This window comes from Oncorhynchus keta, unplaced genomic scaffold (genome assembly GCF_023373465.1).
Source record: "Oncorhynchus keta strain PuntledgeMale-10-30-2019 unplaced genomic scaffold, Oket_V2 Un_contig_1090_pilon_pilon, whole genome shotgun sequence".
In the NCBI taxonomy this organism is placed as follows: Eukaryota; Metazoa; Chordata; class Actinopteri; order Salmoniformes; family Salmonidae; genus Oncorhynchus; species Oncorhynchus keta.
In genome coordinates, this window is record NW_026277248.1 from 58,706 (window position 1) to 85,280 (window position 26,575).

Consider the following 26,575-nt stretch of genomic DNA (forward strand, 5'->3'; position numbering starts at 1 on the left):
CCCTACCTGACACCCTAGACCACCACCCTAGGTCCACAGACGATGCAATCTCAACCACACTGCACACTGCCCTAACCCATCTGGACAAGAGGAATACCTATGTGAGAATGCTGTTCATCGACTACAGCTCTGCATTTAACACCATAGTGCCCTCCAAGCTCGTCATCAAGCTCGAGACCCTGGGTCTCGACCCCGCCCTGTGCAACTGGGTACTGGATTTCCTGACGGGCCGCCCCCAGGTGGTGAGGGTAGGCAACAACATCTCCACCCCGCTGATCCTCAACACTGGGGCCCCACAAGGGTGCGTTCTGAGCCCTCTCCTGTACTCCCTGTTCACCCACGACTGCGTGGCCACGCACGCCTCCAACTCAATCATCAAGTTTGCGGACGACTCAACAGTGGTAGGCTTGATTACCAACAACGACGAGATGGCCTACAGAGAGGAGGTGAGGGCCATCGGAGTGTGGTGTCAGGAAAATAACCTCACACTCAACGTCAACAAAACTAAGGAGATGATTGTGGACTTCAGGAAACAGCAGAGGGAACACCCCCCTATCCACATCGATGGAACAGTAGTGGAGAGGGTAGTAGTTTTAAGTTCCTTGGCATACACATCACATACAAACTGAATTGGTCCACCCACACAGACAGCATCGTGAAGAAGGCGCAGCAGCGCCTCTTCAACCTCAGGAGGCTGAAGAAATTTGGCTTGTCACCAAAAGCACTCACAAACTTCTACAGATGCACAATCGAGAGCATCCTGTTGGGCTGTATCACCGCCTGGTACAGAAACTGCTCCGCCCCCAACCGCAAGGCTCTCCAGAGGGTAGTGAGGTCTGCACAACGCATCACCGGGCACAAACTACCTGCCCTCCAGGACACCTACACCACCCGATGTCACAGGAAGGCCATAAAGATCATCAAGGACATCAACCACCCGAGCAACTGCCTTTTCACCCCGCTATCATCCAGAAGGCAAGGTCAGTACAGGTGCATCAAAACTGAAAAGCTGCTTCTATCTCAAGGCGATCCGACTGTCATCCTCTCTATAACATATGCAGTGGTACTTAATGAATATGATGTCAGTTCGGTTGTCATCTGAGACATTCTCATCAATGATAAGATGACATAAACTACACAATGGAAAGTCTATACATCAGAGTTATCAGATTCACATGGAATTGTTGTTCAATTTAAATGTTTGAATATGAAATTATTTGTGATGGGATGAAATGTGATTTTAGCTTCTAAAATGTGAGATTTGGATTATCATAAAATAGGGCTGCTCAATCAGTGGCCCTCTCCTGTGAAGGGACAAAGGCTATAAAGCTTTTCTAACACACCCTCCTCTTCCTTCCTATATAAGCTCTTGACTACAACATAACTATCTGTTCCCATGAGGTAGGATGATGATCCTATGTCAGAATGGTTCAGATAAAACTACAATAACGAAGCCAACATCAGCATGAGCTTTGGTTGCGAATGGAATGAACTTTGAACTCTTATTCACGACAGAAGTGATACCTCCTAGTCGTTGAGTTAGTGACCGCAGCTGCAAACGCAGGTTAGGAAGGAACAGACAGAGTATCCCATCTACCACACCATGACGTTACTACAATTTATCCAAGTGACCACCAGAGACATTCTTCAAAGGACAGAGGACTCGGTTTGGCAACACGGCCTTCCACCTACCACCAACCTACTGAAGCGCAGCTCAGATTAAATATTTATTGCATTTTCCTTTTCCAAATGGGCGGTAATTTAGAAAGCATAAGATACTGTATTTACGATAGCACAGCTTCTTCCCTTTGTTCCTCAGTCTTCCCACTCTTTCACTCAAACCCAGCCCTTTTCCTTTGTGTAACAAGCTGTCATATCTGTTCCACCCGCTAGGGACGTTTTCTATGACGTAAAGAATTATCCAGATATAACTAATTATTTGTATATGTTATTCTGTGTGATTAGTTAGGCATTTAGTAAATAAATAATTATACCCAATTTTTTATTGCTGCTTCAACTTGTTAGCTAGGATTCTTGCAGATAACCAAGAATTTACAACTTTCAGAATATGAGACTGAAGTAAGATGACGATTAATGTTGACTGCTATTGACGTAAAATATTGCTAAATCTTTAAGAGTTTATTCGGAAGATAACAGCTCTATAAATATTATTTTGTGGTGCCCGACTCTCTAGTTAATTCCATCACCTCGCTCCTCCGCTCTCTCCACTGGCTTCCAGTTGAAGCTCGCATCCGCTACAAGACCATGGTGCTTGCCTACGGAGCTGTGAGGGGAACGGCACCTCAGTACCTCCAGGCTCTGATCAGGCCCTACACCCAAACAAGGGCACTGCGTTCATCCACCTCTGGCCTGCTCGCCTCCCTACCACTGAGGAAGTACAGTTCCCGCTCAGCCCAGTCAAAACTGTTCGCTGCTCTGGCCCCCAATGGTGGAACAAACTCCCTCACGACGCCAGGACAGCGGAGTCAATCACCACCTTCCGGAGACACCTGAAACCCCACCTCTTTAAGGAATACCTAGGATAGGATAAGTAATCCTTCTCACCCCCCTTTAAGATTTAGATGCACTATTGTAAAGTGACTGTTCTACTGGATGTCATAAGGTGAATGCACCAATTTGTAAGTCGCTCTGGATAAGAGCGTCTGCTAAATGACTTAAATGTAAAATGTAAATATAATTTACCTGATTAGCTCAATCAGGTGATAATAATTACAGAGAAAGTATTTTATATAATAACATGTCATAGCAATTAATCCGGCATAGCCAACGACACAACATTATTGGAGCCCCCTGCGTGGATTCTAAAATAGAATGAGGCTGTCATTTTGGTTCAGCCTGTATAAAATTGAAAAACAGATTACATAATATACCAAGTATTGTTCACATTTTGAGTGATAGACAAGCATTTTGGGGTGTGTTTGCTGACGATTCCCCCACCGCCATGTTGTTCTCTGATGTAGGTAACGTAAGTGGGTAACGTAAGTGGGTAACGTAAGTGGGTAACGTAAGCAAATACATTTCTGTTTGAGAGTTGATAGAGCTAATTATAGAAATCTGAGAAATAGAGCATTTGGCCAAACGTTTGTAGGGCTATTTCTGCCTCGCCCGTTCCAGACACGGTTAAGTCCAGCCGATTGAAATTCAGGAGATATAAGCCAGCGATATATATATCTGTCTCTCTCACGAGTAGACCAAGGCGCATTTCGTTGTTTGCCGCGTGTTCTGGTTAAAACATTGTCAACAAACACCGAAAAGGGTTTGAACATAATACGTTATAAGTAAAACCTTTCCGTTGCCAAGGGAATCTTATGTGCTGCATTTTCAGGCACAAAGGAGGCTTTAGCTTGCATGCTTAAGCTAACAAAGGAAAACAGCCACGTAGTTCCTTGTGCCACGTTGACATTATTCCGCCTTGCGGAATGGAGGTTCCGCTCCGGATAGTTCCGTTTGATTTCAGCATGTGAAATTTTTGACCACTGACATGTGCCATCGCTCATGAAGAATTATTTAGGTCACTCAAGTCATTACTTATGATATCCAGACGGATGTCAATGTCTTACCCAATTTAACTAATAAGTGTACATCCTGGCAATTTACCTTCTGAAATAGATATTTTAAATAATATCCAAATTTATGAGTTTTCTAAATAAGACACTTTTAAACTTCTCATAGATGAAGGAACTTCTCAGGTTAATTAAAGTAAAGTTTAATTCCCAAATAGCCTATACAGGTCTGATTTATCATTAAATTGATAAATCAGTCAAATTTGGTTTTTGCAAATAATGTGCAAGCTATCAAAGGAGGTGGTCACCACTCCTCCGCTAATTAGTGAAGCTCCACCCATAAAAGGATTGATCTCTGACCTGAGCAGGGATAATAACCCTAATTATGCCATTAGCGAGAAAACAACCGGAATTGCAAACGCTCTCCAAAACCAACCATCAAACACAGGCTGAACAATTAAAAGTAATTGAGAATACTTATAACGATGAACGAGCAGAAACTCTTCAACAAATTCGTTGTCTCCAGGAACAACTCAATTTAGCCAAAACTAAATACGATGTTGTCCACTTCAAACTAGATACATTTGTTGAGTTATCTACAAATAGGAGCGCGCAATTTGATAACATGCAGGCAGATTTGTTGAACGTTACTCAGAGTAACACGATTCTACTCAAAATTCTGCAGACCAAAGACAATCAATTGATGAACACAATGACTAAGTTGGATGAAAAATCAGCAGAACACATTGAAGTCGCTGACCAAATGATGAGAGAACTCAGGTGATGAAGATAGAAATATTGATTTCTAAGCAAGCGGAGGAAATCTCTGAAATCACTGAATCTCTCGCTCCGTACTCAAGACCTCTATCTGCAAACCATGACAGATAAGTTTGTCCAAAATCATTACTCTTAGCGCTCAAGTGGACTCTGCAATGCAGCATAATACCACCCTTAGGTACCATCTGGAGGAAGTCCAGAATGGTCACGCTCTACAGCGTGACTACCAATCCAAGCAACCGGAGCCCTGTACTCACAGGAGTAAAGACAATAGGTTTCAGACCTTGCCTCCATTAAGTGTCCCTCAGTCTACTCCAATTGGTCAATTGGCACTTAGTAATATTGCGCCTCTTGTCCAACAACACCAAGGCTTGGCTTCTCCTCTTGGCCTTTCGGCCCCAATCTCTCCACAGGATGAATGAAGCCAAACCTCTCCGCCCGCTTGGCGCCGAATACCTTGACAAACTCATCAAGAATTTCCCCACCTTTGACCCCGTTCCAGGTCAGCCAAACGATACTGAGACGTTCCTAGCTGACATACAGGACGCGTTGGATGGCTACCCGAATGCTACGGGTTCTGACAGGGTTTAACTGTTGAAGCGAATGTCGAATAGACACGTGACCAGGTTCATTCGCCTACAACCGCAACACATGCTAAATGACTACGCTAAACTTGCCACAGCTTTGAAATTAGAATTCAGTGGTTCTGCGACTCGCAAACACGTTAGCTCACTGGCTAACACGGTCAAACAAGCCCGGAATGAACACCCACAAGCTTACTCTCATAGGCTTTGTACTTTGCCCTACTCACTGAAACAGGCATGGAAGACATGTTACCATTTAAACAAATGAATTCCCTGAATTCCTATTGGACCTTAGCAGATAATATTCTAATCTTTGGTGACTTTAATATTCACATGGAAAAATCCACAGACCCACTCCAAAAGGTTTTCGGAGCCATCATCGACTCAGTGGGTTTTGTCCAACATGTCTCTGGACCCACCACTGTCACAGTCATACTCTGGACCTAGTTTTGTCCCATGGAATAAATGTTGTGGATCTTAATGTTTTTCCTCATAATCCTGGACTATCGGACCACCATTTTATTACGTTTGCAATTGCAACAAATAATCTGCTCAGACCCCAACCAAGAAACATCAAACACAAAGATTCCTTGATGTCCTTCCAGATTCCCTCTGTCTACCCAAGGACGCCAGAGGACAAAAATCAGTTAACCACCTAAATGAGGAACTCAATTTAAACTTGCACAATACCCTAGATGCAGTTGCACCCCTAAAAACTAAAAAAAAATCTCATAAGAAACTAGCTCCCTGGTACACAGAAAATACCCGAGCTCTGAAGCAAGCTTCCAGAAAATTGGAACGGAAATGGAGCCACACCAAACTGGTAGTCTTCCGACTAGCTTGGAAAGACAGTACCGTGCACTACCGAAGAGCCCTTACTGCTGCTCGATCATCCTATTTTTCTAACTTAATTGAGGAAAATAAGAACAATCCGAAATTCCTTTTTGATACTGTCGCAAAGCTAACTAAAAAGCAGCATTCCCCAAGAGAGGACGGCTTTCACTTCAGCAGTGATAAATTCATTAATTTCTTTGAGGAAAAGATCATGATTATTAGAAAGCAAATTACACACTCTTATTTAAATCTGCGTATTCATTCAAAGCTCAGTTGTCCTGAGTCTACACAACTCTGCCAGGACCTAGGATCAAGAGAGACGCTCAAGTGTTTTAGTACTATATCTCTTGACACAATGATGAAAATAATCATGGCCTCTAAACCTTCAAGCTGCATACTGGACCCTATTGCAACAAAACTACTGAAAGAGCTGCTTCCTGTGCTTGGTCCTCATATGTTGAACATAATAAACGGCTCTCTATCCACCGGATGTGTACCAAACTCACTAAAAGTGGCAGTAATAAAGCCTCTCTTGAAAAAGCCAAAACTTGACCCAGAAAATATAAAAAATGAATCGGCCTATATCGAATCAAACATTTTAGAAACTCACTGCAATCCTGAAGAGAAACAATGTATGTGAAATGCTTCAGTCTGGTTTTAGACCCCATCATAGCACTGAGACTGCACTTGTGAAGGTGGTAAATTACCTTTTAATGGCATCAGACCGAGGCTCTGCATCTGTCCTCGTGCTCCTAGACCTTAGTGCTGCTTTTGATATCATCGATCACCAGATTCTTTTGGAGAGATTGGAAACCCAAATTGGTCTACACGGACAAGTTCTGGCCTGGTTTAGATCTTATCTGTCGGAAAGATATCAGTTTGTCTCTGTGAATGGTTTGTCCTCTGACAAATCAACTGTAAATTTCGGTGTTCATCAAGGTTCCGTTTTAGGACCACTATTGTTTTCACTATATGTTTTACCTCTTGGGGATGTCATTCGAAAACATAATGTTAACTTTCACTCCTATGCAGATGACACACAGCTGTACATTTCAATGAAACAGGTTGAAGCCCCAAAATTGCCCTCGCTAGAAGCATGTGTTTCAGACATAAGGAAGTGGATGGCTGCAAACGTTCTACTTTTAAATTCGGACAAAACAGAGATGCTTGTTCTAGGTCCCAAGAAACAAAGAGATCTTCTGTTGAATCTGACAATTAATCTTAATGGTTGTACAGTCGTCTCAAATAAAACTGTGAAGGACCTCGGCATTACTCTGGACCCTGATCTCTCTTTTGAAGAACATATCAAGACCATTTCAAGGACAGCTTTTTTCCATCTACGTAACATTGCAAAAATCAGAAACTTTCTGTCCAAAAATGATGCAGAAAAATTATCCTTGCTTTTGTCACTTCTAGGTTAGAATACTGCAATGCTCTACTTTCCGTCTACCCGGATAAAGCACTAAATAAACTTCAGTTAGTGCTAAATACGGCTGCTAGAATCCTGACTAGAACCCAAAAATTTGATCATATTACTCCAGTGCTAGCCTCCCTACACTGGCTTCCTGTCAAGGCCAGGGCTGATTTCAAGGTTTTACTGCTAACCTACAAAGCATTACATGGGCTTGCTCCTACCTATCTCTCTGATTTGGTCCTGCCATACATACGTACACGTACGCTACGGTCACAAGACGCAGGCCTCCTAATTGTCCCTAGAATTTCTAAACAAACAGCTGGAGGCAGGGCTTTCTCCTATAGAGCTCCATCTTTGTGGAATGGTCTGCCTACCCATGTAAGAGACGCAAACTCGGTCTCAACCTTTAAGTCTTTACTGAAGATTCATCTCTTCAGTGGGTCACATGATTGAGTGTAGTCTGGCCCAGGAGTGGGAAGGTGAACGGAAAGGCTCTGGAGCAACGAACCGCCCTTGCTGTCTCTGTCTGGCCGGTTCCCCTCTCTCCACTGGGATTCTCTAACTCTAACCCTATTACAGGGGCTGAGTCACTGGCTTACTGGGGCTCTTTCATACCATCCCTGGGAGGGGTGCGTCACTTGAGTGGGTTGAGTCACTGATGTGATCTTCCTGTCTGGGTTGGCGCCCCCCCTGGGTTGTGCCGTGGCGGAGATCTTTGTGGGCTTTACTCGGCCTTGTCTCAGGATGGTAAGTTGGTGGATGAAGATATCCCTCTAGTGCTGGGTGCTGTGCTTTGGCAAAGTGGGTGGGGTTATATCCTGCCTGTTTGGCCCTGTCCAGGGGTGTCCTCGGATGGGGCCACAGTGTCTCCTGACCCCCTCCTTTCTCAGCCTCCAGTATTTATGCTGCAGTAGTTTATGTGTCGGGGGGCTAGGGTCAGTTTGTTATATCTGGAGTACTTCTCCTGTCCTATTCGGTGTCCTGTGTGAATTTAAGTGTGCTCTCTCTAATTCTCTTTCTCTCTTTCTTTCTCTCTCTCGGAGGACCTGAGCCCTAGGACCATGCCTCAGGACTACCTGACATGATGACTCCTTGCTGTGCCCAGTCCACCTGGCCGTGCTGCTGCTCCAGTTTCAACTGTTCTGCCTTATTATCATTGGACCGTGCTGGTCATTTATGAACATTTGAACATCTTGGCCATGTTCTGTTATAATCTCCATCCGGCACAGCCAGAAGAGGACTGGCCACCCCACACCTCTCTAGGTTTCTTCCTAGGTTTTGGCCTTTCTAGGGAGTTTTTCCTAGCCACCGTGCTTCTACACCTGCATTGCTTGCTGTTTGGGGTTTTAGGCTGGGTTTCTGTATAGCACTTTGAGATATCAGCTTATGTACGAAGGGCTTTATAAATACATTTGATTTGATTCCTGTCGAATATGTATTCTACCTTCATTACCTACTTGGGCAGCACACGTTAACTCAGAGAGCTTGCAAGCACAGCTTTTGAGGCATCAAAAGCTCGCAATTCTAAGAGCCCTGACCACTCGGTTTTGAAGTTTGACCAGGAGCAGTCACTCCAGTCAGAGGGTGCATTATCAGGTATTGGAGCGTTAAGAGATGACGCACAACAACAGTTTCTACCACGAAACCATGATTCCAATAACCTCCGCGGTCGAAATATGCGAGAACACTTTGAGAAAGGCGTAAAAGTTAAGTCACAAGAACAGGGAATTAGCGGACACCAGGTCCGCAGGAATTAACACCCATAGCAGGGACGTTAAAATTCAAATCTCTCTCACTTGTAATTATTAGCCTACCTCCTCATGCCTTTTGCACACAATGTATATAGACTCCCCTTTTTTCCTACTGTGTTATTGACTTGTTAATTGTTTACTCCATGTGTAACTCTGTGTTGTCTGTTCACACTGCTATGCTTTATCTTGGCCAGGTCACAGTTGCAAATGAGAACTTGTTCTCAACTGGCCTACCTGGTTAAACAAAGGTGAAATAAAAAATAAAAAAATAAAAACTCGAGACCCTATCCAGGGCCCACTTGATCAAGAAACAAGCCCACAGGCTTTGTCCATAGACTCTGATACAAAGGTTGCGAAGAATAGGGTCAAACGCTTCATTAAAGCCAAGCCCACTCAAAATCTGAAAAGTTGATCTGCTTCCACCTGGAACAGAAATGACACATCACGTTGTTGCGAACGACCACTCTACTTTGTGGGGAATAGGTCCACTAAACACGAATCGAAACGCCCATATCTGGAAACAGTCCTGGAGGACTGCTTAACTTGTCATGTGCTAATTGATTCGGGTGCGACAATATCACTCATCTCTCAAACATTGTTTGATGATCTAAAAAGGGCTTTGAAGCCAACTAAACATTGTTTAAAACCTCTTGGAACTACCCATCCCAGATCTGGGAGAATTGTCATCAACTACACTAATTAGCATAACGCAATGGTCAAAAAATCTTACTAGAAAATATTCATATTCATGAAATCACAAGTGAAATATAGTGAAACACAGCTTAGCATTTTGTTAATCACCCTGTCATCTCAGATTTTGAAATTATTTTTTTCAGCAAAAGCAAGACAAGCGTTTGTGTAAGTTTATCGATATACTAACAAAATATTATGTACACCTAGCGGCAGGTAACTTTGTCACAAAAATCAGAAAAGCAATCAAATTAATAGTTTACCTTTGATGATCTTCAGATGTTTTCACTCAAGAGACTCCCAGTTAGACAGCAAATGTTCCTTTTGATCCATAAAGATTAGTTTTATACCTGAAATACCTCCGTTTGTTGTTCATGTTATGTTGAGAAATCCACCGGAAATAGCGGTCACCACAACGCCAAAAGAAATTCCAAATTATATCCATAATACCGACAGAAACATGGCAAATGTTTTTTTATAATCAATCCTCAAAGTGTTTTTCAATTATCTATTCGATAATTTATCAAACGGGACAATTGGCTTTTCAGTAGGACTGAAAGGCGTGAAACTACGTCAAAATGCTGTAGACACCTTAGGGAATACGTAGACTCTGGTTGATATCCCTTTCTGTGGCCAATAGGGGTGCATAGGAACACAACGATTTCAAAACATGAGTCACTTCCTGATTGGATTTTTCTTAGGCTTTCGCCTGCAATATCAGTTCTGTTATGCTCACAGACAATATTTTTACAGTTTTGGAAACTTTAGAGTGTTTTCTATCCTAAACGGTCAATTATGTGCATATTCTAGCATCTGGTCCTGAGAAATAGGACGTTTACTTTGGGAATGTTATTTTTCCAAAAATGAAAATAGTGCCCCCTAGCTTCAAGAGGTTTTAAGCAATGATTTTTTTTCCTTCTGGCCACTCTTCCATAAAGCCCAGCTCTGTGGAGATGTTCCGTGGGATGTTCATGTTCTTGGTACTATGTTGTACCAAGAACGAGATAAGAACTTCGTTTAGGAGACCAAACTGAACGATAATTTATAGCTAAATACGGTCTGGCGATGGGATACTCCTCTCTCAAGTAAAATCTTTCCTCGTGAAAGTTCCTATTATCTGTGGTTTGTCATGTCGACTAGGGGGGTGGATCTTTGCTATAAAAGATCTCAGTTGCCATTATGTTATGTATGGTGTTCTGATCTGGAGAGACTCTTCTCTGTCACTCAACTTTTCATTAGAGACACTGAAATGTTGAAAGTCAAAATGTTATTGCAAAAGCTTAATTATGATTAAGGTGAAGATTAAGCATTACTCTGACTGGTGTGTGATTTGCTCTCTCATCATTTGGTAATTAAGGAAATTTCGACAACATAACCCAACTCTGATCTGTACTTCTCCCCAACTTTGTCCCTGACCTGTTTGGAGAGCTCCTTGGTCTTCATGGTGGTGCCCCTTGCTTAGTGGGGTTGCAGACTCTGGGGTCTTTCAGAACAGGTGTATATACTGAGATCACGTGACTCTTAGAATGCACACAGGTGGACTTTATTTATCTAATTATGTGACTTCTGAAGGTAATTGGTTGCACCAGATCTTATTTAGGGGCTTCATGGCAAAGGGGGTGAATACATATGCACGCACCACTTTTCCATTTTATTTATTTTTTCATATTTTACAAAACAAGTTATTTTTACATTTCACTTCATCAATTTGGACTATTTTGTGTATGTTCATTACATGAAATCCAAAATAATTCTATTTATATTGCAGGTTGTAATGCAACAGAATATTAAAAACACCAAGGGGGATAAATACCTTTTCAAGGCATTGTATGTATGTAGTCTTCCTTCCTTCTTAGATGTGTGTGTATTGGGTATATGTTGTGTAATTTGTTAGATATTACTTGTTAGATATTACTGCACTGTCGGAGCTAGAAGCACAAACATTTTGCTACATCTGCTAATCACGTGTATGTGACTAATACAATTTGATTTGAACAAGCCCATTGTTTCTATAAAATAATTACTAAACGATGGAGGGGATTTGTTTTCACATGGACATATAGCTTGATTCTTCGGAGGCAAAATTGTTGATATGCAGACAATAGCTCTACAATTGCATTGTTTGTCATTGCAAGGAGTCTGTGTAGGGCCATTAACCACAGGGCCATTAACCACAGGGCCATTAACCACAGGGCCACACTGGTTTGAATCAACATTGTTTCTACATTATTTCAATTAAATGACTTTGAAACCAGGTGGACTAGACGTTGCATTGACGTCTGTGCCCAGTCAATCATTCAGTCAGTCAGTCTGCTAACCATCTTTGACCCTCAACTATACTGAACAAAAATATAAACGTAACATGCTACAATTTCAATGATTTGACAGAGTTACAGTTCATACAAGGAAATCAGTCAATTTAAATAAATTCATTAGGCCCTAATCTATGGATTTCACATTACTGGGCAGGAGCGCAGACATGGGTGGGCTTGGGAGGGCATAGGCCCACCCACTTGGGAGCCAGTCCCAGCCAATCAACATCAGTTTCCCCCCACAAAAGGGCTTTATTACAGACAGAAATACTCTGTTTCATCAGCTGTCCATGTGGAGGTCCTGGGCTGGCATGGTTACATGTGATCTGTGGTTGTGAGGCCGTTTGGACATACTGCAAAATTCTCTAAAACGACTTTGGATGCGGCTTATGGTAGAGAAATTGGCATTCAGTTCTCTGGCAAACAGCTCTGGTGGACATTCCTGCAGTCGGCAAGGCAATTGCACGCTACCTCAAAACTTGAGACATCTGTGGCCTTGTACCTTTTAAAGTGTCCGTTGTCACCAGCACAATGTGCACCTGTGTAATGATCATGCTGTTTAATCTGCTTCTTGATATGCCACCCCTGTCAGGTGGATGGATTTGGATTACCTTGGCAAAGGAGAAATGCTCACTAGAAAGGCATGTAAAATCAATTTGTGCACAACATTTGAGAGAAATAATATTTTTGTGCGTCTGGAAAATTCTGGGATCTTCTTTTTCAGCTCATGAAACATGGGACCAACACTTTATATTTTTGTTCATTATGCACTTTTTTTTTATCAATGACAAGAGATTTCATTGATCACAGTTGACAGAAACTGAATAAATTCTGAATTAACATAATAAAAATAGCACGTAAAACCCCGATCAGAGACAAATACGGATTATACAATGCAACAAAGACAAACATGATAAAAAATACATTTTTTAACAGTTGACCATATCGCTTGTAATTGACAGCAATACACTTGCTTTTGACGGCATAACATTTAAAAAAAAATTTTTAAAAAACTTTGGCTTTGCATTCGATTTATCTGTCCCAGACACATTTCTGAGATCGGAGACAAAATCCCAATGTATTGCTTACTCGGAAGCATTTTTAATGTGAGCGGGTCAGTCGCAATCTGAGGGCTACTGATCCCTCCCGATATTTTCAAACATGGTTGATATTAAATATTTGACCTTTTTTTCCACCCAATTGGTAGTTACAGTCTTGACTCATTGCTGCAACTCCCGTATGGACTCGAGAGAGAGAGAGAGAGGCGAAGGTTCGAGAGTCCTCTGAAACATGACCCAACCAAGCCGCATTGCCTCTTGACACAATGCCCGCTTAACCCAGAATCCAGCCAATGTGTTGGAGGAAACAGCTTACACCGGGCGCCGTGTTAGCGTGCATGCGCCCAGCCCACCACAGGAGTTGCTAGAGCACGATGGGACAAGGACATCCCTGCCGGCCAAACCCTCCCCTAACCCGGACGACGCTGGGGCCAATTGTGCACCACCCCACGGGTCTCCCGTTCACGGCAGAGCCAGGACTCGAACCAGGATCTCTCGTGGCACTCGGGAGGCCCAAAGATGTTTGATTTTATCGGCACAAAATCTGCAATGCACTTGTAGTGTGAGGTTGCAACAACAAGTTTTGAGAATGATGATCAGCAATAGCCAATGAGAGCTGGCCAGAGAAGAAGCCAAAGATGATGACATTGTATCCCATCACCCAGAATGTGTAGACTCTGGAGCAGGAGCAATGACTACTACTAACATGCATTTATACTTGCCTTTAACCAAAGCATCAAGCTCTGAAGGAACAGCGCAGCTCAAGTAATGTTAGTATTCAATTCAACTCTGCATGGCAAGCTTGAATATCTAAATAAAAACATTTGAGGTTACTTTGAGCCACTGCTGGCTCTAGCTACATCAACAATCTAATCACATTATTTTAAGCGAGACATCGTGGTATTGAGAATCCAAGTAAAGAATCTCTTAGCACCACTACATCGCCAAGACAAAAAACGTCAGAAAAGATTGTAATATAATGCGAGAGGGTCAGTGATGTTAGGATTTTGAAAGTTGTGTAGTGTACGCCAGGCATAAAGATGCTTTAAAGAAACCAGCCCCATGTCTTTATCCTATGGCTCTAGCTTCCCTTCCCCCTCCAATCAACATGCAGCTGGTGATCCCAGTGACCCTCCAATGAGAACAGAGTGTAGTTAATTAGACCAATCAGAACCATGTGTAGTTGATTGTTACTCAATAAAGACTATCCCTGTAAGGCTTGTACTGTTTGTGCCTAACAAGCTTCATGGTCGGTCATGGAACTGCTGCAGTTCACATGTCTGCTTTTACTTATCAGCTTGAAATGTTTGACAGGTAAAATGGTTCTGAATGAGCTGCAGTATTAAGCTTATTCATTTTTGTCTTGTAAACATTGATTGATATCATGTAGCCTTACATGTATGAGGTCCTGGGTTCAATCCCCAGCTTCTCCATGTTTTTTTTGCAAAGACCCAACTTCTACTTTCCAGAATGTTGAAATTCTAAGCAGGAAACAGAGATGTGCTAAATAATTTGGTCTTTTAATCTGAAGAACATGTGTTTAATCCCTGTTAGTACATTTATAGAACAGAAGTGGCATGGTTGCCAACTTTTATGGCATCATTTTCAAAAAGTGAAGTTCATGTTTTCGATCCCTGTCCGTACCTGTTTTAAGAATTGCTGCTATCATTTCATTGTAGTTTCAATGGAGTGGTGTATATATAAAGTACAGTGTATTGATATTGCGTTTTATCTGCAAATTAAATGGGATGGAAGCTCAGAGGGGAGTGCATGCTATATATGTATGAGGTCCTTTCTCCACTGAGTTTGTGGGCCAAATTCACATTTGCACAACTACTACATTCCAGAATGTTGATATATATATATATATATTGCAGTATAGAGTGGCATGTTGGCCAAGTGGTAAGGCGTCGGTCTCGTAAACCGAAGACCATGGGTTCAAATCCCATCCGTGCCTTAATAGAAAAGTCTTCAAATTCCATGGAAATTTACATTAATTGGAGGACTTTGTAGAAAAATCATGTTGTATCAATATTTGAACACAACTATTATATTAAGGGGAAGTATCTCTACGATAGAGCCACTTTACATGTTTTCTGTCCTACAGTATTCCCCAACTTGTCTTTTGAGAGTATTCACTTGTTAAATTAGCTTTTGCACAACTCCCACGTTCCACAATGTTGACATTCTAAAAATGAAATAGATGCGCAAAGCCATCTGTTTTTGTTAACTGAAGCACATGGGTTCAATCCCTGTTCGACGTTTATGGTAGATAGCTGATATTATGGAAATGTACTTTCATCACAACAGTGTAAAGAAAGGTCAATTGTCTTGATATAGCCACTGCGTCCTGTATGCTCTAGTCGGCTGGCCCTCGCTACATATTCGTCGCCAGAACCACTTGCTATTTTGTTATTGACTGTGCGATTGTTTGTTCCATGTGTAACTCGTCGCCAGAACCACTGGCTCCAGGTCATCTGTAAGTCTATGCTAGGTAAAGCTCCGCCTTATCAAAGCACTCACAGGCGGCCTAGTCCTTGCGCAGCAGTCCCTTCCAGCTGCAGTCAGAGCAGGAGATGCCCATCTGTAAATAGCCCACCCAATCTACCTACCTCATCGCCATATTGTTTTTATTTACTTTCTGCACTTTTGCACACCAGTATTTCTACTTGCACATCATCATCTGCTCATCTATCACTCCAGTGTTCATTTGCTAAATTGTGATTACTTCGGTACTATGGCATATTTATTGCCTTTAAAAAAAAATCCCTTCTATTTTGTTATTGACTGTGCGCTAGTTTGTTCCATGTGTAACTCGTCACCAGAACCACTGGTTCCAGGTCATCTGTAAGTCTATGCTAGGTAAAGCTCCGCCTTATCAAGGCAATCACAGGCGGCCTAGTCCTCTCGCAGCAGTCCCTTCCAGCTGCAGTCAGAGCAGGAGATGTTCACCCCTCCGTGTCCAGACTGCAAATGAATTGCACTGCTTTGCTTTACCTTGGCCAGGTCGCAGTTGTGTATGAGAACTTGTTCTTAACTGGCTTACCTGCTTTAATAAAGGAGAAATTTAAGAAAAAAATAAGCAATTTTTTGTTTCCCAGAAAGGGGGTGTAGCTCAGCGGTAGAGCGCATGCTTTGCATGTATGAGGTCCTGGGTTCAATCCCCAGCTTCTCCATGTTTTTTTTTGCAAAGACTCAACTTCTACTTTCCAGAATGTTGAAATTCTAAGCAGGAAACAGAGATGTGCTAAATAATTTGGTCTTTTAATCTGAAGAACATGTGTTCAATCCCTTTTAGTACATTTATAGAACAGAAGTGGCATGGTTGCCAACTTTTATGGCATCATTTTCAAAAAGTGAAGTTCATGTTTTCGATCCCTGTCCGTACCTGTTTTAAGAATTGCTGCTATCATTTCATTGTAGTTTCAATGGAGTGGTGTATATATAAAGTACAGTGTATTGATATTGCGTTTTATCTGCAAATTAAATGGGATGGAAGCTCAGAGGGGAGTGCATGCTATATATGTATGAGGTCCTTTCTCCACTGAGTTTGTGGGCCAAATTCACATTTGCACAACTACTACATTCCAGAATGTTGATATATATATATATATATATTGCAGTATAGAGTGGCATGTTGGCCAAGTGGTAAGGCGTCGGTCTCGTAAACCGAAGACCATGGGTTCAAATCCCATCCGTGCCTTCATAGAAAAGTCTTCAAATTCCATTGAAATTTACATTAATTGGAGGACTTTGTAGAAAAATCATGTTGTATCAATATTTGAACACAACTATTATATTAAGGGGAAGTATCTCTACGATAGAGCCACTTTACATGTTTTCTGTCCTACAGTATTCCCCAACTTGTCTTTTGAGAGTATTCACTTGTTAAATTAGCTTTTGCACAACTCCCACGTTCCACAATGTTGACATTCTAAAAATGAAATAGATGCGCCAAGCCATCTGTTTTTGTTAAATGAAGCACATGGGTTCAATCCCTGTTCGACGTTTATGGTAGATAGCTGATATTATGGAAATGTACTTTCATCACAACAGTGTAAAGAAAAGGTCAATTGTCTTGATAAGGCCACTGCGACCTGTATGCTCTAGTCGGCTGGCCCTCGCTACATATTCGTCGCCAGAACCACTTGCTATTTTGTTATTGACTGTGCGCTTGTTTGTTCCATGTGTAACTCGTCGCCAGAACCACTGGCTCCAGGTCATCTGTAAGTCTATGCTAGGTAAAGCTCCGCCTTATCAAAGCACTCACAGGCGGCCTAGTTCTTGCGCAGCAGTCCCTTCCAGCTGCAGTCAGAGCAGGAGATGTTCACCCCTCCGCGTCCAGACTGCAAATGAATTGCACTGCTTTGCTTTACCTTGGCCAGGTCGCAGTTGTGTATGAGAACTTGTTCTTAACTGGCTTCCCTGCTATAATAAAGGAGAAATTTAGAGCAAAAAAAAGAAACAACTTTTTTATTTCCCAGAAAAAAAAGCAATTTTTTTTCCCAGGGGTGTAGCTCAGCGGTAGAGCGCATGCTTTGCATGTATGAGGTCCTGGGTTCAATCCCCAGCTTCTCCATGTTTGTTTTGCAAAGACTCAACTTCTACTTTCCAGAATTTTGAAATTCTAAGCAGGAAACAGAGATGTGCTAAATAATTTGGTCTTTTAATCTGAAGAACATGTGTTCAATCCCTGTTAGTACATTTATAGAACAGAAGTGGCATGGTTGCCAACTTTTATGGCATCATTTTCAAAAAGTGAAGTTCATGTTTTCGATCCCTGTCCGCACCTGTTTTAAGAATTACTGCTATCATTTCAATGTAGTTTCAATGGAGTGGTGTATATATAAAGTACAGTGTATTGATATTGCGTTTTATCTGCAAATTAAATGGGATGGAAGCTCAGAGGGGAATGCATGCTATATATGTATGAGGTCCTTTCTCCACTGAGTTTGTGTGCCAAATTCACATTTGCACAACTACTACATTCCAGAATGTTGATATATATATATATATATTGCATTATAGAGTGGCATGGTGGCCAAGTGGTAAGGCGTCGGTCTCGTAACCAAGAGTGTCCAGTCTTGTCAGGCTATGCTGTTGGTGGACTTGTTAGTTTGCGCTCCAGCACTTGCAGAGGCTCGGTGCATCTCAACAATTGTGCTCTGTAGCCAGCGGCCGGTTAGCTCAGTTGGTTAGAGTGTGTGATACGCTGCTCTCTGAAAGTAAGTAATGTCTTTCTTTTTCATCTGACATTGTGACATCAGTGTTACATGAGAGTTTCTTGTCATTGTTACATGACAGTTTCTTGTCATTGTTTACATGACAGTAGGTTGTCGTAAGACAAGGCTGCATGAAGTGTGAACTGGAGTTTTCTTGGATCCATAAAACAATGTGCTTTAGGAGAATGTGGGCATCGATCCCACTTCCTCACGCGTGCAAAGGATTTGAGCTAATTCCCCAGCCATTTGGAATTTCTGCAAGAAGCAACCAAGAGGGTCCAGTCTTGTCAGGCTGTGCTGTTGGTGGACTTGTTTGTTGACGTGCCAGCACTTGCAGAGGCTCGGTGCATTTCAACAATTGAGAAAAATAGCAAATGGCAGGTTAGCTCAGTTGGTTAGAGTGTGGTGCTAATAACGCCAAGGTCATGGGTTCGATCCCCATACTGGCTATTATGTACATTTTGAGTGTCAAAATTATGATTGACATGCATGTGAATTGTCAAGGGTGCCACAGAATTAGGTTGAGTGAATTGCCGGAATAGATCAGTTTGGAGAGCGTTAGACTGAAGATCTAAAGGTCCATCGTTCGATCCCGGGCTTCGGCATCTGTATTTGTTCTTCCTTTATGTTCTGGCTTCAAGGAAACATTCCACAGCTTTGTTTGTGGGCCTCACTCAATGGTGTGTGCTAAGCTGCTCCTCTGAAAGTAAGTAATGTCTTGCTTTTTCATCTGACATTTTGACATCAGTGTTACATTAAAGTTGCTTGTCATTGCTACATGACAGTAGGTTGTCGTAAGACAAGGCTGCATGAAGTGTGAACTGGAGTTTTCTTGGATCCATAAAACAATGTGCTTTTGGAGAATGTGGGCATCGATCCCAATACCTCACGCGTGCAAAGCATTTGAGCTTATTCCCCAGCCGTTTGGAATTTCCTCAAGAAGCAACCAAGAGGGTCCAGTCTTGTCAGGCTGTGCTGTTGGTGGACTTGTTTGTTGATGTGCCAGCACTTGCAGAGGCTCAGTGCATTTCAACAATTGAGCAAAATAGCAAATGGCCGGTTAGCTCAGTTGGTTCGAGTGTGGTGCTAATAAGGCCAAGGTCATGGGTTCGATCCCCATACTGGCTATTATGTACATTTTGAGTGTCAAAATTACGAGTCACATGCATGTGAATTGTCAAGGGTGCCACAGAATTATGTTGAGTGAATTGCCGGAATATCTCAGTTGGGAGAGTGTTAGACTGAAGATCTAAAGGTCCCTGGGTCGATCCCGGTTTTCGGCATCTTTATTTGTTCTTTCTTTATGCTCTGGCTTCAAGGAAACTTTCCACAGCTTTGTTTGTGGGCCTCACTCAATGGTGTGTGCTAAGCTGCTCCTCTGAAAGTAAGTAATGTCTTGCTTTTTCATCTGACATTTTGACATCAGTGTTACATTAAAGTTGCTTGTCATTGCTACATGACAGTAGGTTGTCGTAAGACAAGGCTGCATGAAGTGTGAACTGGAGTTTTCTTGGATCCATAAAACAATTTGCTTTTGGAGAATGTGGGCATCGATCCCACTACCTCACGCGTGCAAAGCATTTGAGCTAATTCCCCAGCCGTTTGGAAGTTCCACAAGAAGCAACCAAGAGGGTCCAGTCTTGTCAGGCTATGCTGTTGGTGGACTTGTTTGTTGATGTGCCAGCACTTGCAGAGGCTCAGTGCATTTCAACAATTGAGAAAAATAGCAAATGGCCGGTTAGCTCAGTTGGTTAGAGTGTGGTGCTAATAACGCCAAGGTCATGGGTTTGATCCCCATACTGGCTATTATGTACATTTTGAGTGTCAAAATTACGAGTCACATGCATGTGAATTGTCAAGGGTGCCACAGAATTATGTTGAGTGAATTGCCGGAATAGCTCAGTTGGGAGAACGTTAGACTGTATATCTAAAGGTCCCTGGTTCGATCCTGGTTTTTGGCATCTTTATTTGTTCTTTGTTTATGCTCTGGCTTCAAGGAAACTTTCCACAGCTTTGTTTGTGGGCCTCAATGGTGTGTGCTACGCTGCTCCTCTGAAAGTAAGTAATGTCTTGCTTTTTCATCTGACATTTTGACATCAGTGTTACATTAAAGTTGCTTGTCATTGCTACATGACAGTAGGTTGTCATAAGACAAGGCTGCATGAAGTGTGAACTGCAGCTTTCTTGGATCCACAAAAAAATGTGTTTTTGGGGAATGCGGGCATCGATCCCACTACCTATAGCGTGCTAAGCAAAGACAATACCAATTGATCAAATTCCCCAGCTGTTTGGAATTGCCACATGGAGCAACCAAGAGTGTCCAGTCTTGTCAGGCTATGCTGTTGGTGGACTTGTTAGTTTGCGCTCCAGCACTTGCAGAGGCTCGGTGCATCTCAACAATTGTGCTCTGTAGCCAGCGGCCGGTCAGCTCAGTTGGTTAGAGTGTGTGATACGCTGCTCTCTGAAAGTAAGTTATGTCTTTCTTTTTCATCTGACATTGTGACATCAGTGTTACATGAGAGTTTCTTGTCATTGTTACATGACAGTTTCTTGTCATTGTTTACATGACAGTAGGTTGTCGTAAGACAAGGCTGCATGAAGTGTGAACTGGAGTTTTCTTGGATCGATAAAAAAATGTGCTTTTGGAGAATGTGGGCATCGATCCCACTACCTCACGCGTGCAAAGCATTTGAGCTAATTCCCCAGCCGTTTGGAATTTCCACAAGAAGCAACCAAGAGGGTCCAGTCTTGTCAGGCTGTGCTGTTGGTGGACTTGTTTGTTGACGTGCAGCACTTGCAGAGGCTCGGTGCATTCCAACAATTGAGCAGAATAGTAAATGGCAGGTTAGCTCAGTTGGTTAGGGTGTGGTCCTAATAACGCCAAGGTCATGGGTTCGATCCCCATACTGGCTATTATGTACATTTTGAGTGTCAAAATTACGAGTCACATGCATGTGAATTGTCAAGGGTGCCACAGAATTATGTTTGAGTGAATTGCCGGAATAGCTCAGTTGGGAGAGCGTTAGACTGAAGATCTAAAGGTCCCTGGTTCAATCCCGGTTTTCGGCATCTTTATTTGTTCTTTCTTTATGCTCTGGCTTCAAGGAAACTTTCCACAGCTTTGTTTGTGGGCCTCAATGGTGTGTGCTACGCTGCTCCTCTGAAAGTAAGTAATGTCTTGCTTTTTCATCTGACATTTTGACATCAGTGTTACATTAAAGTTGCTTGTCATTGCTACATGACAGTAGGTTGTCATAAGACAAGGCTGCATGAATTGTGAACTGCAGCTTTCTTGGATCCACAAAAAAATGTGTTTTTGGGGAATGCGGGCATCGATCCCACTACCTATAGCATGCTATGCAAACACAATACCAATTGATCAAATTCCCCAGCTGTTTGGAATTGCCACAAGGAGCAAACAAGAGTGTCCAGTCTTGTCAGGCTATGCTGTTGGTGGACTTGTTAGTTTGCGCTCCAGCACTTGCAGAGGCTCGGTGCATCTCAACAATTGTGCTCTGTAGCCAGCGGCCGGTTAGCTCAGTTGGTTAGAGTGTGTGATACGCTGCTCTCTGAAAGTAAGTAATGTCTTTCTTTTTCATCTGACATTGTGACATCAGTGTTACATGAGAGTTTCTTGTCATTGTTACATGACAGTTTCTTGTCATTGTTTACATGACAGTAGGTTGTCGTAAGACAAGGCTGCATGAAGTGTGAACTGGAGTTTTCTTGGATCCATAAAACAATGTGCTTTTGGAGAATGTGGGCATCGATCCCACTACCTCACGCGTGCAAAGCATTTGAGCTAATTCCCCAGCCGTTTGGAAGTTCCACAAGAAGCAACCAAGAGGGTCCAGTCTTGTCAGGCTATGCTGTTGGTGGACTTGTTTGTTGATGTGCCAGCACTTGCAGAGGCTCAGTGCATTTCAACAATTGAGAAAAATAGCAAATGGCCGGTTAGCTCAGTTGGTTAGAGTGTGGTGCTAATAACGCCAAGGTCATGGGTTTGATCCCCATACTGGCTATTATGTACATTTTGAGTGTCAAAATTACGAGTCACATGCATGTGAATTGTCAAGGGTGCCACAGAATTATGTTGAGTGAATTGCCGGAATAGCTCAGTTGGGAGAGCGTTAGACTGAAGATCTAAAGGTCCCTGGTTCGATCCCGGTTTTAGGCATCTTAATTTGTTCTTTCTTTATGCTCTGGCTTCAAGGAAACTTTCCACAGCTTTGTTTGTGGGCCTCAATGGTGTGTGCTACGCTGCTCCTCTGAAAGTAAGTAATGTCTTGCTTTTTCATCTGACATTTTGACATCAGTGTTACATTAAAGTTGCTTGTCATTGCTACATGACAGTAGGTTGTCATAAGACAAGGCTGCATGAAGTGTGAACTGCAGCTTTCTTGGATCCACAAAAAAATGTGTTTTTGGAGAATATGGGCATCGATCCCACTACCTCACGCGTGCAAAGCATTTGAGCTTATTCCCCAGCCGTTTGGAATTTCCTTAAGAAGCAACCAAGAGGGTCCAGTCTTGTCAGGCTGTGCTGTTGGTGGACTTGTTTGTTGACGTGCCAGCACTTGCAGAGGCTTGGTGCATTTCAACAATTGAACAAAATAGCAAATGGCAGGTTAGCTCAGTTGGTTAGAGTGTGATGCTAATAAAGCCAAGGTCATGGGTTCGACCCCCATACTGGCTATTATGTACATTTTGAGTGTCAAAATTATGAGTCACATACATGCATGTGAATTGTCAAGGGTGCCACAGAAATTTGTTGAGTGAATTGCCGGAATAGCTCAGTTGGGAGAGCGTTAGACTGAAGATCTAAAGGTCCCTTGTTCGATCCCGGGTTTCGGCATCTGTATTTTTTTCTTTCTTTATGCTCTGGCTTCAAGGAAACTTTCCACAGCTTTGTTTGTTGGCCTCAATGGTGTGTGCTACACTGCTCCTCTCAAAGTAAGTAATGTCTTGCTTTTTCATCTGACATTTTGACATCAGTGTTGCATTAAAGTTGCTTGTCATTGCTACAACACAGTAGGTTGTCGTAAGACAAGGCTGCATGAAGTGTGAACTGCAGCTTTCTTGGATCCACAAAAAAATGTGTTTTTGGGGAATGCGGGATCGATCCCACTACCTATAGCATGCTAAGCAAACACAATACCAATTGATCAAATTCCCCAGCTGTTTGGAATTTCCACAAGAAGCAACCAAGAGTGTCCAGTCTTGTCAGGCTATGCTGTTGGTGGACTTGTTAGTTTGCGCTCCAGCACTTGCAGAGGCTGGGTGCATCTCAACAATTGTGCTCTGTAGCCAGCGACCGGTTAGCTCAGTTGGTTAGAGTGTGTTATACGCTGCTCTCTGAAAGTAAGTAATGTCTTTCTTTTTCATCTGACATTGTGACATCAGTGTTACATGAGAGTTTCTTGTCATTGTTACATGACAGTTTCTTGTCATTGTTTACATGACAGTAGGTTGTCATAAGACAAGGCTGCATGAAGTGTGAACTGGAGTTTTCTTGGATCCATAAAACAATGTGCCTTTGGAGAATGTGGGCATCGATCCTGGTTCGATCCCGGGCTTCGAATCTGTATTTGTTCTTCCTTTATGTTCTGGCTTCAAGGAAACATTCCACAGCTTTGTTTGTGGGCCTCACTCAATGGTGTGTGCTAAGCTGCTCCTCTGAAAGTAAGTAATGTCTTGCTTTTTCATCTGACATTTTGACATCAGTGTTACATTAAAGTTGCTTGTCATTGCTACATGACAGTAGGTTGTCGTAAGACAAGGCTGCATGAAGTGTGAACTGGAGTTTTCTTGGATCCATAAAACAATGTGCTTTTGGAGAATGTGGGCATCGATCCCACTACCTCACGCGTGCAAAGCATTTGAGCTAATTCCCCAGCCATTTGGAATTTCCGCAAGAAGCAACCAAGAGGGTCCAGTCTTGTCAGGCTGTGCTGTTGGTGGACTTGTTTGTTGATGTGCCAGCACTTGCAGAGGCTCAGTGCATTTCAACAATTGAGCAAAATAGCAAATGGCCGGTTAGCTCAGTTGGTTAGAGTGTGGTGCTAATAAGGCCAAGGTCATGGGTTTGATCCCCATACTGGCTATTATGTACATTTTGAGTGTCAAAATTACGAGTCACATGCATGTGAATTGTCAAGGGTGCCACAGAATTATGTTGAGTGAATTGCCGGAATAGCTCAGTTGGGAGAGTGTTAGACTGAAGATCTAAAGGTCCCTGGTTCGATCCCGGTTTTCGGCATCTTTATTTGTTCTTTCTTTATGCTCTGGCTTCAAGGAAACTTTCCACAGCTTTGTTTGTGGGCCTCAATGGTGTGTGCTACGCTGCTCCTCTGAAAGTAAGTAATTTCTTGCTTTTTCATCTGACATTTTGACATCAGTGTTACATTAAAGTTGCTTGTCATTGCTACATGACAGTAGGTTGTCATAAGACAAGGCTGCATGAAGTGTGAACTGCAGCTTTCTTGGATCCACAAAAAAATGTGTTTTGGGGAATGCGGGCATCGATCCCACTACCTATAGCATGCTATGCAAACACAATACCAATTGATCAAATTCCCCATCTGTTTGGAATTGCCACAAGGAGCAAACAAGAGTGTCCAGTCTTGTCAGGCTATGCTGTTGGTGGACTTGTTTGTTGATGTGCCAGCACTTGCAGAGGCTCAGTGCATTTCAACAATTGAGAAAAATAGCAAATGGCCGGTTAGCTCAGTTGGTTAGAGTGTGTTGCTAATAACGCCAAGGTCATGGGTTTGATCCCCATACTGGCTATTATGTACATTTTGAGTGTCAAAATTACGAGTCACATGCATGTGAATTGTCAAGGGTGCCACAGAATTATGTTGAGTGAATTGCCGGAATAGCTCAGTTGGGAGAGTGTTAGACTGAAGATCTAAAGGTCCCTGGTTCGATCCCGGTTTTCAGCATCTTTATTTGTTCTTTCTTTATGCTCTGGCTTCAAGGAAACTTTCCACAGCTTTGTTTGTGGGCCTCAATGGTGTGTGCTACGCTGCTCCTCTGAAAGTAAGTAATGTCTTGCTTTTTCATCTGACATTTTGACATCAGTGTTACATTAAAGTTGCTTGTCATTGCTACATGACAGTAGGTTGTCATAAGACAAGGCTGCATGAAGTGTGAACTGCAGCTTTCTTGGATCCACAAAAAAATGTGTTTTTGGGGAATGCGGGCATCGATCCCACTACCTATAGCGTGCTAAGCAAAGACAATACCAATTGATCAAATTCCCCAGCTGTTTGGAATTGCCACATGGAGCAACCAAGAGTGTCCAGTCTTGTCAGGCTATGCTGTTGGTGGACTTGTTAGTTTGCGCTCCAGCACTTGCAGAGGCTCGGTGCATTTCAACAATTGAGCAGAATTTTAAATGGCAGGTTAGCTCAGTTGGTTAGAGTGTGGTGCTAATAACGCCAAGGTCATGGGTTCGATCCCCATACTGGCTATTATGTACATTTTGAGTGTCAAAATTACGAGTCACATGCATGTGAATTGTCAAGGGTGCCACAGAATTATGTTGAGTGAATTGCCGGAATAGCTCAGTTGGGAGAGCGTTAGACTGAAGATTTAAAGGTCCCTGGTTCGATCCCGGTTTTCGGCATCTTTATTTGTTCTTTCTTTATGCTCTGGCTTCAAGGAAACTTTCCACAGCTTTGTTTGTGGGCCTCAATGGTGTGTGCTACGCTGCTCCTCTGAAAGTAAGTAATGTCTTGCTTTTTCATCTGACATTTTGACATCAGTGTTACATTAAAGTTGCTTGTCATTGCTACATGACAGTAGGTTGTCATAAGACAAGGCTGCATGAAGTGTGAACTGCAGCTTTCTTGGATCCATAAAAAAATGTGCTTTTGGAGAATGTGGGCATCGATCCCACTACCTCACGCGTGCAAAGCATTTGAGCTAATTCCCCAGCCGTTTGGAATTTCCACAAGAAGCAACCAAGAGGGTCCAGTCTTGTCAGGCTGTGCTGTTGGTTGGACTTGTTTGTTGACGTGCCAGCACTTGCAGAGGCTCGGTGCATTTCAACAATTGAGCAGAATAGTAAATGGCAGGTTAGCTCAGTTGGTTAGAGTGTGGTGCTAATAACGCCAAGGTCATGGGTTCGACCCCATACTGGCTATTATGTACATTTTGAGTGTCAAAATTATGAGTCACATACATGCATGTGAATTGTCAAGGGTGCCACAGAAAATTGTTGAGTGAATTGCCGGAATAGCTCAGTTGGGAGAGCGTTAGACTGAAGATCTAAAGGTCCCTTGTTCGATCCCGGGTTTCGGCATCTGTATTTTTTCTTTCTTTATGCTCTGGCTTCAAGGAAACTTTCCACAGCTTTGTTTGTTGGCCTCAATGGTGTGTGCTACACTGCTCCTCTCAAAGTAA

The 26,575-nt window shown here is 42.6% G+C and overlaps 13 non-coding genes across 13 annotated transcripts; all 13 read left to right on the top strand.

Moving 5' to 3' along the window:
- The first annotated feature begins 14,829 nt into the window (after nt 1-14,829).
- Nucleotides 14,830-14,901, top strand: trnat-cgu (transfer RNA threonine (anticodon CGU)). The gene has a single exon. It is a non-coding gene; the product is annotated as a tRNA-Thr (tRNA).
- A 1,147-nt stretch (nt 14,902-16,048) lies between these two features.
- On the top strand, nt 16,049-16,120 carry trnaa-ugc (transfer RNA alanine (anticodon UGC)). Its single transcript has one exon. It is a non-coding gene; the product is annotated as a tRNA-Ala (tRNA).
- A 455-nt stretch (nt 16,121-16,575) lies between these two features.
- trnat-cgu (transfer RNA threonine (anticodon CGU)) lies at nt 16,576-16,647 on the top strand. The gene has a single exon. It is a non-coding gene; the product is annotated as a tRNA-Thr (tRNA).
- Nucleotides 16,648-17,451: 804 nt separating this feature from the next.
- On the top strand, nt 17,452-17,523 carry trnaa-ugc (transfer RNA alanine (anticodon UGC)). Its single transcript has one exon. It is a non-coding gene; the product is annotated as a tRNA-Ala (tRNA).
- Nucleotides 17,524-19,898: 2,375 nt separating this feature from the next.
- On the top strand, nt 19,899-19,972 carry trnai-aau (transfer RNA isoleucine (anticodon AAU)). The gene has a single exon. It is a non-coding gene; the product is annotated as a tRNA-Ile (tRNA).
- Nucleotides 19,973-20,054: 82 nt separating this feature from the next.
- trnay-gua (transfer RNA tyrosine (anticodon GUA)) lies at nt 20,055-20,127 on the top strand. Its single transcript has one exon. It is a non-coding gene; the product is annotated as a tRNA-Tyr (tRNA).
- Nucleotides 20,128-21,162: 1,035 nt separating this feature from the next.
- Nucleotides 21,163-21,235, top strand: trnaf-gaa (transfer RNA phenylalanine (anticodon GAA)). The gene has a single exon. It is a non-coding gene; the product is annotated as a tRNA-Phe (tRNA).
- An 879-nt stretch (nt 21,236-22,114) lies between these two features.
- Nucleotides 22,115-22,188, top strand: trnai-aau (transfer RNA isoleucine (anticodon AAU)). Its single transcript has one exon. It is a non-coding gene; the product is annotated as a tRNA-Ile (tRNA).
- A 760-nt stretch (nt 22,189-22,948) lies between these two features.
- trnaf-gaa (transfer RNA phenylalanine (anticodon GAA)) lies at nt 22,949-23,021 on the top strand. Its single transcript has one exon. It is a non-coding gene; the product is annotated as a tRNA-Phe (tRNA).
- A 1,331-nt stretch (nt 23,022-24,352) lies between these two features.
- On the top strand, nt 24,353-24,425 carry trnaf-gaa (transfer RNA phenylalanine (anticodon GAA)). The gene has a single exon. It is a non-coding gene; the product is annotated as a tRNA-Phe (tRNA).
- A 1,142-nt stretch (nt 24,426-25,567) lies between these two features.
- Nucleotides 25,568-25,641, top strand: trnai-aau (transfer RNA isoleucine (anticodon AAU)). Its single transcript has one exon. It is a non-coding gene; the product is annotated as a tRNA-Ile (tRNA).
- Nucleotides 25,642-25,723: 82 nt separating this feature from the next.
- trnaf-gaa (transfer RNA phenylalanine (anticodon GAA)) lies at nt 25,724-25,796 on the top strand. Its single transcript has one exon. It is a non-coding gene; the product is annotated as a tRNA-Phe (tRNA).
- A 605-nt stretch (nt 25,797-26,401) lies between these two features.
- trnaf-gaa (transfer RNA phenylalanine (anticodon GAA)) lies at nt 26,402-26,474 on the top strand. The gene has a single exon. It is a non-coding gene; the product is annotated as a tRNA-Phe (tRNA).
- The last annotated feature ends 101 nt before the right edge of the window (nt 26,475-26,575 follow it).